Source organism: Motacilla alba, chromosome 2 (genome assembly GCF_015832195.1).
Source record: "Motacilla alba alba isolate MOTALB_02 chromosome 2, Motacilla_alba_V1.0_pri, whole genome shotgun sequence".
NCBI lineage: Eukaryota > Metazoa > Chordata > Aves > Passeriformes > Motacillidae > Motacilla > Motacilla alba.
This window is the reverse complement of record NC_052017.1, coordinates 75496935-75514295: the sequence shown is the minus strand read 5'-3', so window position 1 is coordinate 75514295 and position 17361 is coordinate 75496935.

Here is a 17361-nt window from a genome sequence, read left to right as displayed (position 1 = left end):
TGGGCTGAGGCATCTCTCAAAACCTGATAATAACAATGTATCAAAAGCTTTTTTAAAATAAAAATTCGTGTCTTTTATTTTACTCTGCTCTGAGGCTCACTGGCATAGCAATATAAAAGATAAGAACCAAAATCAGTTTTCTTTTAAAGGTGATTTTTTTCTTTTCAACATAATAGAGTCCTAAATCCATATTGTTGACACTAATGAGTCATTCCTATGACACTATCTAAAAATGTATACCTTGAACTTGAATAGTACTGTGTCTGACTCAGCTATGGGCACACGACTGTACATACAGCTGTATCATACACATGTAAGCAAAGCCTATCTAAAATTCTGTACATGTGCATAGGCTACGCAGGAGTATGGTTATGGCTATCTGTATTATAGCATCTTGTGCATGCTTTGCTATTTGCATTAAAAAACATCTTGTGGTCCCAGGGAAGACTGAAGTTCATTCCAATGACTGCAGCTCATAAAGATGTAGATACTGCCCCGAAACATCTCTATATATCTTTGCGTACAGGTGCAGATGGCCATGCAGTTCTGTTATTCCTCCAAGTAAAGCTGATGCAAGCTGTTTGTAACCTGGAGTGGTACAATAAAGGCAGCATGCTGTGCTGAGTCAGAGCCCCAGATCATGAGCCATAGCAGTGTTGAACAGCTTCTAGCCACCTCTGAGCATAGGCAGAGCAGATGTTTGCAGCTGTCTGCCTGGATGTGACCCCAAAAATAAGTTATTTTATATAATTTTGTAGCTATAGGCTAACACTCTCCAATAATTAGAGGCTTTAGCAGTTTAGTTTTCTCTTAAAATCTGCCAAGACTAATTTAGATTGCTGTTCTCTTATAAACTAGTACTTGAGGAGACTCTTTCTAATAAATGTACAGGATAATAATAGCTATATAGCATCCAATAGTATAGAAGTTTGTAGTGCGTGTGTGGTTAAGGTAAAGGAAAGGAGATAAAGGGCTGGACCACCTGTAGTGGGTTGGCCCTCTCTGGATTCCAGGAATCCATTAAATTCTATCACTCCCCTCCGCAGCTGGACAAGGGAGAGAAAATGTAATGGAGAGTGGATGGGTTGAGACATGAGCAGAGAGCCATCAATCACCAAATGACACCACAGGCAAAACCAGACTTGAAATAAAAATATTGCTTGAATTCTTTATTACCAAAATCAGTGCAGAATATTGAGAAGTAAAATAAGACCCTGAAAACACCTTACCCCCACCCCTTCCTCCAGCCCCACTCTACCTCCTCCTACTCAGCAACAAAGGGAGACAGGGAATGAGGGTTATGCACAGTTGTTTCTGCTCCTGCTCGGGGAAGAGGGTCCTTCCCCTGCTCCAGTGTGAGTCCATCCCACAGGGTGCAGTCCCTCAGGCACAGGCTGCTCCAGCATGAGCCCCTACAGGGTCACAAGTCCTAACGAGAAAACTTGCTTGAGAGCGGGCTCCTCTCTCCACAGGTCAGCAGGTCCCTGCCAGGAGCCTGCTCCAGCAGAGGCCTCCCACAGGGTCAGAGTCTCTTCTTAGGCACTCATCTGTTCTGGCATGGGTCTCTTCCATGGGCTGCAGGTGGATCCCTGCATCTTCATTGACCTCCATTGGCTGCCGGGGCACAACTGTCTAGTCATGGTCTGTACCACAGGCTGCAAGGGAATTTCAGCTCCAGTGCCTGGAGCACCTCCCCTCCCTCCTTCTCCACTGACCTTGGTGCGTGCAGTGATGTCACTCTTGCATATTCTCACCCCACTCTGCTCTGGCAGCAATTACAATTGCACAACCACATTTTGTTTTTCTTTCCTCTTAAATATGTTACCACAGAGGTGTTACCACCATTTCTGATTGGCCTGGCCTTGACCAGAACACGTCTCTCTTGAAGGTAGTTGGCATTGGCTCTGCTGGACATGGAGGAAGCTTCCAGAAGCTTCTCACAAAAGCCGCCTTTGTAGCCCCCCACTGCCAAAGATGACCATGCAAGCCTAATTTATCTTAGTAAGAGATTTCAACAACAAGACGCTACTGAAAAAAGAAGAGAATAAAATCTTCCTCATATCCTCTGGGAAAAGTCATGATGGGCTTAAACTGCAACAGAAAAGATTTAGACCCGACATTAATAATAGCTTTTTAATGGAAAAGACAGACTAGCACTGTAACAGATTAGCTAAGGGACTGAGAATCCCTTCCTTTTAGACATTGTTATAGAGATGTTAGACAAATATCTCACAAGCACTTTTGAGATACAGCTGATCCTGCGCTGGAGCAGAAGAAATTTACTGATTTGTTGAGCTAACCTCTTTCATCTCAAATCTTCTAGGCTTTTGTGAGTCACAGATCTAAAAGAAAGCAGATAGAATAGCCACTGATAAAGACTTACAGCCTGTCTCAATCTTACCTTATGAATCGTACTCTTCTTGGAGCGTTCTAAAGATTCATTTGTAATGGTAGAGTTACTGTCAATGAACTGAGATGCTCAGTCCATTTTATATAGATTCTCATCATCCTGATCACCATCTGTACACCTCAAAAAGCCTGAAACATGTTCTCTAGTATTGTCAGTCTTACTCAGCTTGTTTTTACCTTCCTGCTGCTGCTGAAGGTGAAATGGAAGAGAAGAAAAAAGGACTGGGAAAACTCAGTACTGTGTTTTATCACAGGGGGAATTTGTTGTATTTTGTTGAATTCATTATGTATTTGCTATAATTTTGAAATTAATTTAACCATTAATATATAAAAAAAGCTGAGGGCTCTTTGTGGTAAAACTATATTTCAGAAAACAAAGCTTTTTTTGACAAGATTGAAATTTGAAATGTTTCACAGAATCAGATAGCATTTAGCCTACGTGAGAGTTTTCTGCCTGACTGCCCAGTGAAAATTAGGTCAGAAACTCTAACATTTATTGCTGTATGTTGACCAATCCATTACTGAATATTGCCTTGGAATAAAGTTACCAGTGCTTCAGACTTAGCAGCCTTACAGTAAAAAACCCTGACCTGTGAATGACCTGGAATTCAGTGCTTCCTGGCTCCTTTTCATGGACTCAGAGGTCAGTTTGGCAATAAAGAAGGGGCTGGAGAAGACTTCCACATTCACTACAACTGTAGTGTTAAAAATGCAAATGTCTTTCAGAGCATTTAGGACCAAACAGATCTCAGATAAGACAGGGTTTGTGGCTTTATCACTGTAGCTCATAAGAAAGGAGCTTTGCTTCTGTTGTTATGCTTTATGTTTAAATAATTATCAAAGTGGGTAAGAAAAACTTAAATTTTTATGCATAGGAATTATATTTCTTTTAATATGAACAGAATTTTTCACAGAAACTATTGCTTATTGAACATCCTCTCTCAGTGCCATGTGCATTAAACTACATTTCTGTGTCATTATTTTATAACAGCATCAGAAAGGCAGAAACCCTCTGAATGATTTGCTGTCATTCTTATCTTTAGTTATATCTCCAAGAACCATATGTAAATAATTCCTTCCTAGCTTCTAGAGCAGTGTCTTTGATTCTTCTCAGTGTTTTTATGCCATCTGCAGGTCTCTTCAAACCACTGAATTCTTTAAATATTTTTTTCTATAAGACTTGATGGCAGACAGCTTTATTTTCAAATCAGTTTCAATTATTTTGTAAATTTACACACCACTTATATAAACTTTTCTGTAAATTACTTATTAATCACAAAATACAGATCAAAGACATCAGTTGAAATGGCATGAAAGCTTCAAAAGCCCTGAATTTTTCAATTTTATTTTTTCTCAGTGTACAGTGATTTTTGTGGTGGCTTATAATAAAAAACCCTTTGTCTTAAATCTTTATTTCAACTATTTCAATGAAATGGTAATTTTTTTTTTTTTGGAAGAGCTAACTGTGAAAATTAATGTTTTGGGAAAAAAACTTTTAAACATAGTCCAATAAATATTATAAATGTACCCTACAATATATATAGACTAAGTGCTATTTTTATTTAAAAATTAATAGAAAAAGAAATCTTTTTGTGATTTTTGCAAACAAAAATGTGATTTATATTTATTTTATAGTCAAAGGGATAAAATAAACACATTCTCTTTAATATACTTTGTTTACCAAAATGCCCCACAGTCTGATCCCAACCATGAATGGACAAGTTGTGGTGACAAGACATAAGGTGGAAATATAGTATAAGGAAGCACAGAGATTTGTGACAATAAGATTACATGTATTTTTTGAAAATGATATAACCTTTCAATCACTTCTGTGCTGTGTACAGTTAAAAAATCCACTGATGAGGTTTCTACCTGTACTGTCAAGGACAAAATTTTAATCTAGAGCCCTCCTCAATGAGGCTCATTGTGCTCTGTATAGATAAGGCTAACCACTTAACACTGACAAAAAGTGTCAAAGAGTATTTCCAGACATGACTACAAATAAATGAATGCATGAAAAATTAAAATAAGAAATAAATGCAAATAGCTGACTCCTAGATGGAGATTAATCTTTGTTAAAAATATTCAAGTAAGACATATTATGGCGTGAAAATATGGCTGAGAAGAATTTTAACTGAGAGAATCTTTCCTACAAGCAAAACCTAACCTGTATTCTTTTCTCCTTGTGTTCATCTTCTACCAAGAAAATAAAGTAACTTTGATTTTACAACTGAATGCGCTTTTTTTACACTGTATAATGTCATTCTTTTCTGCTAACTGAGGAAGAAGTGTTGAAGTGACCATGTTTCCAGGTGGATTTATGGCATGTTTTCCAGCTAAAGAGAAATGAGAGTTAAAAAATACAATTAGATCTATGTAAACTATAACTCAGCGCCATGAGCAAAATGATGCACCTCATTTTTGAGAGGTAAACAATAATATAATTTATTTTAAAAATGACCAAATTAATAAAGTTAGGTGGTAAATATGACAGCAATTTAACATGATTCAATGGCAAGGTTTTGTGAGACTTAATTAGCACTTGATCTGAAAACAGTTTTAAGACATGTAATCCGGCTTCAGGTGTGTATATATTTACCTACAACTGAAAAGATAATGGAAAAAATTTGGGCAATGGAGTTTTTTAATTTGACATAGTATAATAATTTTATGTACTTATTAAATTATGTATTGAACTATTGGGTATCAGGGCCAATCAGGTATCACAGTGTCCTTCTTACAATGTGCATCCTCATCATTATTACGTACATTTTTATCCATTAAAAAAAAAACAAACAGTACTGATTTCCTGCTCTTCTTGCACTTTCAGCCATATAAGGACTATCTTTTACAATTTCAAACATCGTATTGCTCACAGATGTGAGAAGAATTCCCTAAAATAAAGAGAAAACCTTAAAAAAACCCATCATAAACTTTAAAAAGTATCTTTAAGAAAGCTATTTTTCATGTATTGTGGCAGTCCAAAGTTTTAGCAGTTGAATCTTGGCCAACAAAAGCAAATTTCTGCATTTTACTGATAATAAAGAACCTCGGGAAAAGGTTGACTTGATGATCACTTCTCTACTCCATTTTAAGATTTGAAAATGACATGGAGGTGAGAAAAGAACCAGGAGAGAACCGTCTCTGTTTGCAGTTCCTCATCACCACAGAGTTTTCTTCTGTGCACAGGGATCTTCTATTAGAAATAGGATGAAGCACTCACTGCCAAAGCTGCACTAAATTTAAATTACCCCATCAGTTTAATAGTCACCAGATCACCAAAGTAACATGCAGTCACACACAAAATAACTGCCTATGAAATTGAAGCAAGTATTTGCTGTCGCATTTAATGGTTTTTGGAAGAGTTTTTAAACTGCTCATGTCCATGCTGTCAACCATGTCAGAAGGAATCAAATCACTCTACAGCCTTTACTCCTTATGTTTTTTTCTTCTCTGTTTCAAAAAGTTATGGACAATAACTAGTACACTGTAGGTCCTTTCATCCTGGCTGTTCTTAAGATTTTCTGTTATGACAGTATTGTACAGCCAAGTTGAAAAACTTCAGTATTCACTTCTAGATGTGCTAAATATTAAGGGTAGAGGAAGCAAGTGCTGGGTTATGAAGACTGTCCAATGAAGTAATTGTAAAAATCTTATTAATCTAATTGTAAATCTCAACTTGAATATATGCTGAAATCTGCTTCACTTGAATTGAGTACTGCTAGCGCCTGCAACTTTTGTAGTTCTACCGCATGTGTGCATGTGGCGTTCATGAAGTAGTTTTTAAATTAATGACTCTAAACACTTATGGTTTTTTTGCTAAAAATTCTGGAATTCAAGTTATTGAAACTCTGAAGACCATATGTGATTTTAGGAACATAACTGCACCAAAGACTGACACTGAAGCATGTTAAGCTTGTAAGAACATTCTGTTGTGTGTGATATGTATCTTTGAAGGGGAGCATAATATTAGCATAATCCTGCAAGGAGAAATATTTCTGTGAGTTTTTGAATACCTGATTACCTAACATAGCATAGAGAGAAAAAGTCTTAATAAGAAAAGCCTCATGTGGGAATTCAAGAAAAAATCTAAACAAGAAATGACATCTTGCTATGCAGAGTAGAATAGTCTAACATTTATTTGTCACTTTTAAGGTTGATTAGTTGTGACCTGTGACCTCAACTAGCTGTGGTAAAAATAGTACATGGGAATCATACTGAATTGTATTTATAGCCTATTGAGTATAATCTGAAACTATGGGTGAAGACAAAGGTCTTCTAGAATGCTTTAGGTAGCTAAAATGAGATAAAGAAAAAAAAAACAAAATAAAAAACATTTATCACAGACACAGATGCACATTTCCTGATTCCAATCAGGGGCTTCACCAATGAATACATTATCCTGTTTCACTGATAGTACTTAGAGTACAACTTAAAGATCAAAACTGGTAATTAATTCAGGGGGCACAGTATGGATGAAAAATAAGGAGAAATCTGTAAACATACTAAAATAATTCAATCAATAGAAGAGTTAATAAAACTTGTGTGAAGTGGGCTTTTGTGTATGTTTTTAAACAAGATTCACAATCACAGGTGTATTGAAAGAATTCCAGTGTTTTTCAGAGTACTTAGTAACAAATTCTTGCCAAAGTCTTTTCAGATCCATTCATCAATGCAAGACAAGATGTGGAATCACAGTATTTAGATGACAGGTTTATACAAGGTTGTTTTTTATTGGATTTGTTGTGGGGTTTTTCCCCCAGAGTGGTTAAATATCTCAAAAAATATAGCCATATTTATAAGTTGGTTTATGTTGCTCATGAATTTTAATTAACTTGACTGTGAATAAGATTATATGTCTTAGATTAGTATTACAGAAAGAAACATTTAATCTATCTAAACTTTTTTTTTTAATTTATGTAAATTTTATCTTTTACCATGTATTTTTTTAGCATGGTTAGGAATATAGGGAGCTAATATTGCAGTTCTTTTTGTAAATGTAATACTTTACTAAATGGAAAAAAGTGCCTTTTCTAATTTTCAGATAATTGGAATTTTAGCAGTCTGTGATATCCAGAACTCTTGCTACCTTTTAGTATCTTTCCTTGACATTTTGTTGTTTTACTGAATAGTAATGCACATGCCTGAGTAATAATGCCATGTGCTATATTGATTCAATGTACTATAACTGCCAAGATGATTGAAATGCAGTCTCCAGTGGTCCTTGACAGCTCATATATTGGGATTATGATTTGCATTTATTCCTATGGGATTTGGTGATTGTCTGTATCTGTATGCCCTTTGAGAATGATGTACTTTAAATCTCTAAGTAGAAGAAATCTGTGTGGGTGATGAACCATTTTATTCATAGCCCTGTGGGAATCCATAAACATAATTTGTCCTCTCTTGTCAGTTCATTGGCTCCTAAGTACAACTTTCTATGGCTTCCTTCCAGGTCACAGCATATTTTGTGAGAAAATTAAAAAACAAAAAGCAATGAAGTTTGAAACATCAGTTTAAAAATCACATTCTGAATCAGGGCTGTAAATAACAAACTAAAGTCCTCCATAGCATGGTTGTACTAAAAAGAAGGAAAACTTTTGTCTTTGATTCTTCTGCAGCAGTCAGCTGGAAATGTTGCAAGTGTTTGATGAAGCATGAAATTCAGGTTCACATGACATTAGAATTTCGTATTTTTAATTAATTTCTGTTTTGCTGTGTTTCTGCCAATTAATACATACATCTGGTTCTGCTCCTCTTAGTCGATTAAACTAAGCTGATCAGTAAATATCCTGTGCTGGTGGAGATTTGCTGACACCTTCAAAAGCAGGTATTTTTGTACATAGGCATGACTGCCCATATGTGTGTGAATATATAGATATCCTTTCTTTGACATAACTTTGCCACCTTTTCCTTATTATATCTCACAACTCATGAAACAAATGGAATTTAAAGTACAATTACAACCATGGCTTTACTCAAGACAGGAGAATTTTCTCAGTGGCCACTATCAGGAAAGGGTGCGATATTGCTGAGTATTCTCCATGTGATTTTAGATCAAACTGTGTTACTGTTGGTGATTTGTGATCTATTAGAAGCACAGTCTGCCCAGAAATACTTGTGTAACTTTGATCTTGAAAAGATGCCCTGGTATTTCTTCATGGGTATAGTCCCTCGTTTACAGGTTCCCTAAATAGATTGTTTGTTTTTTAAACAGGTTATAGTGTGCCATAATCTCACAAGACCTATATCTCACATAAATTGTTCTAAATAGAGATAAAATTGATTGCATAAACCAAAACTGTCTAACAAAATCTGATTTTGTGAATTATTCCTACATGATGCTTCCATTTCTGTAAAAATGCAAATGTCTGTTAGAACGTTTGAAACCATATGGATCCCCATGATGCATAACACTTGCTGAAAAATACATTTGTATGTGGGAACTTTGCTCAGAGGGCAGATTTTGTTCTTGTTCTCTAGCACAGCAAAATTTAACTGACTTTGGTACTTTGCTTTAGCTGCACGGATTTGTACTTCAGCATGAGCTGTGTCTTCCAGATCTGTGCACACAAGATCAAGTCTTGTGAACTTATGAGAAAAATGTGTTCTTTTCTAGACAAAAATATTTTAGGTTTAGCTAACGAAGGCACAGAGATCTGTATCTATTTGAATGTTTGTGCTGCTGGTCCTGAACCAGTTCCTTTCAAACCCTGAACAATTTTCTGCAGTATCAACCAAAAGTGTTCTACAGAGGTTATTTTTTTCCTTCTATTGTACTACATTGTTTACATCTTCATTGCATATCACGTGCTTCTTCAGAAATAATTGAATAGCCACACTTCGTAACATGATTACATTTATCATATTTATAAAGGATTAATGTTTTCTAGATAGGAAAATTATTTGATTGCAACATCTGTTGCTGTATAATAAGATATTGCAGGTTGTTAATAATCTTAATAACTGCAAAATTGACATTGGATTTCATACTCTGTGAGCAGGCATCACTGTCCTGTTCACATAGAAACTACTTCTGTGGGACTCCTTTGGTGTTACGGAGACATTGACAAATGATTGCAGATGTTCATTCTAGAATATTTTTGTTCAAAGAAAATACTGTTGGTGAATCTCTTACAACTTGAAATTTGACAGTTTTATCAGCAAATTCAAAATCCTTCATCAAAGCAGTCATGTGGAAACTTGAGATATTATTTTGTTTTGTTTTGTTTTGTTTTGCAAAAAACCAGTTAGTTCCTTGTTCAGTACCCTTTTTAGGAAAAGTCTTTCAAGGTTTTTTTTTCCCACAGGAAAATATTTTTTATTTGATTTTCAGTAACAAGAAGTTGCATCTGAACAACTTAAGACAAAAATCAAGTATGTTCTTTTTCTTTGTCTCCCATTTCAAAAATGTAAGGGGGAAACAAGACTTGTCAAAATAAAATTCATCGTTATTACTCTACCACTTTTTATCTGGACTTGTTGAGTCAAACATATTCCTAAAACTAGGACAGATTCATTTTATGAGTTCTTACTTTTATTTCCCAACTTCAGTTTCTATTATGGCACGTATGATTTTAGCATTAAACTGTGTGCCATGCAAAACTAATAAGAAAGCTTCAGGCTGCACAATTTTTTTTATTATTTTTTCAATTCATCCTTCAAAATTCAGGATGGAGAATGACTACTATTCATAATGCCTGTTAGGGCCAATTGCTTTTTCACTTTGGGACAGACTTTGTATATAATTGTGTATATATTTGGTATTCAGGGTCGTATCATAAGAAGAGTGTGGAAAAGCACCTAAGAATTCCAGCTTGACTCCTGCTTCATATCAATGATGTCGGTCATAATATGAGTTGCCACACAGTTAATCAGAAATACCTATGAAAACTTAATATTTAAATGGATTTTTCAACCTTTATTCTGTCTGCTATGGGATAAAACTATCCTTAATTTTGTTAGAAAGACAAATACTACTGAAAACAACAGGTAATACTGAGCTAGGCAAAGCTTAGAGAACAAATGATGTTAATAATAACCTTGCATCAATCTGGATAAAGTCGATTTCAGTTTAAATTAAATTAAATGGATGAATTAACAAAAGTAAGTCTAATTATCACACTGAATTTCAAAAGATAAAAAGTTACAGACCAGGATATGGAGACAGGAGAATGCATTAAGCTGCTTCTCAAAAATATGAACAATGCAGGAGCCTTTATGTCTCTAGAACTAGACCTATCAAAATGAATAGCCTAAAAAGGGGTTTTGTTCAGAAATTTGTAGACACTGACTGAAGATTAGTGCAAAGTTCTATATAGTATACTGTGGCCCCAGTATGGAAATTTGATTTAGAAGACAGATGTACTCATATTGAAATATCTTTCTGACAGTTAAAATTAATATTATGCAGGGCTAAAGAGATTTGCCATCCTCATTTGTTGCATGTATGAGTTCAAAAATTCCTGAGCACTTAATTCACATTGTTTGCAGTTTGTTGATTACCTAAGGTGTACGATTGTGGGAATGGAGGGAAGAAATATTTTACAGACAGGGAAAATTAAAAGAAACAGGCACCTTTGTAAAATATTGTCGAATCACAAATATCAAGGGGTTTTCTATAATTATGTGTATTTGCTCGCCTACAAGACAACTTTGGTTGGCATTATTATGTGCAGCTTCTGAACCCATCGACATATTAAGGATTTTCATCCTCAAGTGATCCTGCAGCTAAGACTGCAAGGAGAGTCAGGGGAGGAATAAATTTCTATCTGTAGCAATGAGTTTGCTCTAAAATACACTCCAGTGTAACTTGAGTAGCTCCAGAGTCGAATCATATTTTCAAAATGTTTTGTCTTCTGAGTCAATTTCCCAGCATTTAAAAAGTAGGTATCCAATATGTTTTTTTATTCTTGGCTTACATTCTTGTCTGTTTGCTTACCTTTGTGGCCTTTCTGTTTATGTAAAGGCAAAGTACAGAGAAATAATGCTTTCCTTCACATTTTGTATACCTAGCTGTATTTTGTGTAGTGATTAAGGGTGTTTTAATTCAAAGCAATTGTACCCCTCAGTCTCTTCTCTCTGCCATGGTGTTTAGTCAGAGGTAGCGTTGCTCCTTTCCTTGAAGCCTTCTCCGGCAGTTATCTGTGCTGCACTCCTCAGTGCAGGCAGGATTTCCCACAGAGGGTTCCTCCATACACTGCATGGTAGTGTGCTCAGACACAGCTGCCTCTTTTATGTATTTTATTTTCTGTTTGAATTAACTTACCCTTTAGGTAAACAGTGAGACATCTTCTCTACTGTTGTTTCTGACATTGTATTAAAAGCTCCTTTTACTTTCTGACTAGTAAACATTTACTGTGGCTCTATGTGTAACTTTCCCTCAGGCCAGGTTCTAGTGTTAGACTATAGGCTTGCATCCCCTGTAAGTATCTGTTCCTCTGTAGTGTTAAGCAGAACAAAGATTGTCTGATGGAATTCATTTTACTGAGAGTCAGTTTGGAAGCCTAAATTTTTCACCCAAATATATATTTTTTCCTCCTCCCCCTGTGGAGTGTTGACCCCAGTCAACAGCTAAGTACCCATCTAGTCACCTACTCACTCTCCCCACTGAAGAACAAGAGAGAGTATTAAAAAAGCAAAAGCTGTTCAGTGGTGGAGAAGAGGAATAGAGCAGCTTTAGTGAGTAGCTGGCATCCAGTCAGGGTCAACCCATCACAGAGGGTCTCATTCACTTCACTGATCATTGTAGAAAATCCTCTAAAAAGCTAGTCAGCCTTATTTTGCTCACTTTCAAAATGAAGTCAAGGTCAGGCATATAACAGCTATATTGCACAAATTACAGTAGCATCTTTGTCACTGAAACTGGAATGCTGAATTTATTAATGGAACTGATTATTACCACATTTTTCAGCGCTAAAATTCAGAACTGTAAAAAGACGTCATTTTTTTTATGCAAGTCTTCTCAACAACAAAAACAAATTTAGTTTATTGTCCAAGCAGATAGTATTGCTCATAAAATCCTAAGGCATCGGTGGTACTAGAAAGATATCTGCAAACACAGAGGACTAATCCAGAAGTGCTTTAGTATATAAAGATGGACCTATGTTATCATTTTGAGTCGTATTGTGAGTCTGATTTAGAAGCATATGTCTTGGTTGTGCCTACTAACATTTGATGTCACGGAGAAGCCCTGAGGCGGCTGAACTGAATTCCTTTCAGACAAAGCTGAAGCAGAAGATGTGCTCAAGAAAGGCAGGTCATGCTGATACCAACCACTGGGACTGCAGGACCTGCCTGGGCCTGCAGAGCAAAACTGCCTGTAATAGAGATGATACAAACACTGTGGCCCCAGCAACAGCTGTCAGGCTCTACTCTTGTTGTTCCACACTACTTGCTAATTTCAGCGTAAGATAGAATAAAATGCAAGAAAACATTATCTTCAGCAAAATGTATTGTTAAAATTACCTAAGATAGCATTGAAAACCAGGTGCACTTTCCCAGAATAGTCTAAACTGACATATCAAATTGCATCTTGCGAAATGAATAATTGCTTCAATGGGATGCAGCTAATTGGTAGTACTTCTCAATGCCACACAGATGCAGATTCAAACTGCTTCACATTCAAAAAGGAGTTTGGTTTCAGCTTAGGTACTGCAGGATGGTTCTGTACTGTGCATAATAAACAGTTCCTTGGTTTGCGAGTGGTACTGATGAATTCACATAAGAACACTTTTAGTCTGTTCTTCCCTGCCAGAACAAGACTTCCAGGAATCCTAGGTTTTTAAAATAGCCATAGCTACAATTTTTGATGTTTCTATTTGTACTTCTTAATAGCTACTAGCAGAACTCAGGCCTCTAATTCTCCCACAGATTCTAGATGGACAGCAACAAAGCTGAATTAAAAGTCAAGCAGGATGCTATTCAGGCATTAGCTCGGAGCATAAGCTAGCTAGCTCATAATAAGCTAGGAAAATTAACCCAAGCTTTCCTGGGCCTGATTAGCATGTCCGACTTCTCAAGTTGGTTTGACCTGGTTCTGTCTGTTGCTTCTTGCTCTTCTCTCATCTACCACCTGTCCCCCCCTTGACAAACTCAAGGGAGTCTTTCCCTCTCATCAGCTGTCCTGCGAGGTCCTGCAAAGTATCCCTTACAGCCTTTTCCCACACAAGCTTCTTCCAGTAGCCTTGAATTGCTCTGCTATCAGCACTTTGCCCCCCCTTTCTGCCTTATCCAGCAGCTTTGCTAACAGTTTTAATTCTCCAACTTTTGGAAAACTGCTTGTGGTACTGAAAAAAATACACTACCTTTTAAAGCACAGGAAGTCCTTCAACAGCTTCTCTTATTCTCCCTCTATGTGATGAGACATCTTTTGTTGTTGTTTGTTTTATTCCAGTCTAAATCAAACTCCATCACTCCAGAGCTGGAAAACATAGCTTTAACTCAGCATGACATCTCTGTAGGCAGATTCAGATGTTGTTGGCCTACACTTCTCTACACTATTATAAACATAGTGTTTCCTCAATTTGCAAGTGTAAAGTCACTCAAACATAGTAAAACAGTGTGTGCAAACCAAAACCAGTTCCAGACTAACAATTGGCAATTTTATCTCCTATTCCTATCTTCAGATACTATTCGAGCACACCTGGTTTAGGCTTCTATCACCTCTGGAGTTAATGGAGGAAACTAGAAATTAGACATCTGCTTTGCACATGTTCACACAGCATAACAAAAATTTTTTTCTTTTCCCATCAGCAAAATTCAGATGCTCGATTTTAATAGCATATCTTCTTTTATCCCCACCTCAACTAAATTATCCTAAATTATACTGGTATTATAAAAGTATGAAAGTAATTTTCTGAAGGAAATACTGTAAGAAAGGTATAGTGATATAAAAACAAGGATCTCCTTCTTCACCTCTTGCATCCCAGGAACAATCTCCTTGAAAATAATGAGAACATGATTAAGCTCCAAGGTCAACAGAATGAAACATTTAATTGTAGAAAATGAGACAAAGATATCCAGCAAGTAAAACACCTACATTTCTTATTTTGTCTCCATGGTAAAACTTTAAAAAAGCTGGAACATATTAATATAAAATTCAACACTTGAAATTATATTGTTAGAAAAAAAGGAGTCAAGCACACTGGAAAAAAAAAGTATACCTGAGCCAAAGCTGAGGAGTCTGTGTTTCGGGTGCCCTTCATGAAAGTTAACTAAGAAACAGAAACTAAAAGGGAAGTAGTGGGGACAGCTGCAAGAATTTAATCATTTATGTAGTATTTTCACTGTTAATCATAAATTTAGTTAAATTATGACCACTGCGTTACCAATGCCCTGATGAAATACTTATTAAAAAAGGTATTCTTAAACTTATTTATGAAGTATTTCATGACTTTGAGACATCTTATGGTCTCAGTACATGAAGGAACTCTGAGTCCTCTGTTGGATTCCTTTTTAGAACTGAACATTAAGAGAATAAACCCAGAATTCTCTGTTTGGATAAAATGTGCAAAGCCTTTTATCTTAGCTTCTTATAAAGGTGGTTTACTTTCTAGGATTTTGTTTTAACTGCAACATCTGTATTAATAGTGTACAAACTAATTTTAAAAGTGCATTAAGTGATGAAATGACACCACACTCCATTTACATCTTATACACTTAAATAAAACCTGCTTTTCATAAAAGCTTAGGCCAATATGTAGATCAATTTAAATCTGCCAAAGTTACTTGGTTTTGCAGTCATCCTGACATCCTCAAATACTTTTATTGAAGTAGTTACAAGTAAAATATCTGTTATACCCCGGCTGTTCTTCCAAATATCATGTTTCAGTGTTGATGGACCTTTCCATTAACACTTCCAGTTTAGAAGAAATATTCTCATGATCTTTAGAAACCCTATTTGTCTTAAATATTTCCATGCTGTTTCCATCTCACTCATCCTCCTGCAAAAACATAGCTCCTATGATTTCTCTAGGTCACTGGAAGTAATTTTCTTGAGGGAGGAATGAAAGAAGGCAGTACTGGGGCAAGAATTGATAAAGTTCATGGTGGAGCTGGATGGGCAGCGAGACATGAATTTTCATGTAAGAGATTACTCAGAAAATCCAGATTCTTAATTGTTCCTATCTTTACTCTGAAGATAAAATTTGGAAAAATTGCATTAGAAGATTTTTTCTGTATGCAGTTTGTATAATGTGCTTCAATTTTCAAATGTCTGAGCTAATTTACATCCATTTTGATTAAACTTTTGTGCTCATGGCAGCAAAGGACAATTGGAATTACCATTACAGGTCAAACCACTGATCTGCTAATTCAATGTGCTATTTCTGCCAGCAGTCAATACCAGCTGCTTCAGGGAATGAGCACACATAATAAACAGTTATGGAATAACCTGCCCAGAGGCAAATCATCTTCCTAATCTTATCTACTTGTGGGTGTATCATTAATTGTGAAACTTAAAATGTAGAGAAACTGAGAAAGATAGCTGAAGAAGCAGGGAATTGCCAATTATTGCAAAAAGAGATCACTAAAACTGGAGTCTTTGACACACTTTGTAGAAGCATTTTGTGAGAGTTTCCATATTAATAATTGCAAACAGAATGTTCATCTGATCTTACCTTTGCAATATCTACCTGCATATAAAGACTGGTTCCTAAAATCAAAATAATGATTGCATATCTATCCTTTGTATGCATTTAGGACATTCTAACTCTCAAGATCAGAATTTTGTTGGAGGGTAGGGGAAGATTCTTTCCTATCCATTTGAATTACATAAGAAAACCCAGTGTTTCAATTACTTTTGTAGTGTTTGAGTGAAAATGATCATTCCAGATTAGATTTTTAATTGGGTTTTGGAAAAACATATTTTTCCCTGACTACACTCATTTTGAAGAAACATGTAGAACAAGATTATGTGTGTATATATGGACATATATTTTGCTCAGTACTAGCATTCTGTAGAGATATCTTTAAACCCTCTGTATCTTCATGAGTCAGAGAAAGAGAGCAAGCTCTGGAGTAAAAAAAGTTGCAACATAAAAGCAGTTTCAGCTTGAATAATCCCAATGACTGTAATGGTCTCCAGATGGAGATGATCTGAATTTAATGAATCCTCCTTTTTGGAAACAATACAAATTCTAAACTTTTGTTTCTTTGATATAATATAATGGAAACCAAGATGCCTGGTTAATTTTAGGATGTCCTGCAGAGACAACATATGGTTCGTACTTGCAAGAGTCTTTGTACATTGACAGCTCTTTGTTTTTGCTGCTAAGTTGTGACTTTCAAAGCTGCCTGGTAGATTTAATTTTAACAGGGACTGGAGCATCTGAATCTCTCAAGTGGCTTTGGAATAAACTTCAGCTAAAAAAATCTTTTTCTTGATACATCATAAATAAATGCAAAGTCTGAAAAAGGTATTTTAATCATTTTGGTTGCCCTCCTAACAGTATGAGATACATTCCTCTTTTATTTATGGAGTGTAATTAATGTTGCAATGCATCTTATAAATTTGGAAAAGACCCATTGGTCATACAGGACACCCTCAGTGCAAGTCTATTTTCTTGTGTGTTCAGAGAATTCCTGCAATTAAGACCTTAGTACACAAGGAATTTTTTTCCATCGCTATCATTCTCATTAGCAACAATCGGTTTCTCATATTCTGTTCCTGTTTTGCCATCTTAATTTACTCTAAACTTCCTGCTTTTTCTAATTGCTAAACCATAATTGCTTCCTCTGTCACTAAGCTTCAATTTCATATCAGCCACGCTGTGAATGTACTACTCTAGATAATACCATGAATATAGTATGTAGGTATATAAACATAGCAAAGGATATTTTCTGTTACAAAGAATTCACAAAAGCACCATTTTGAGCACACAATAGGATCTCAGAAAGATTATGTACTTAGTCTAAATAAGATAGGAAATTGGTAAGAGCACTTGGAATTTA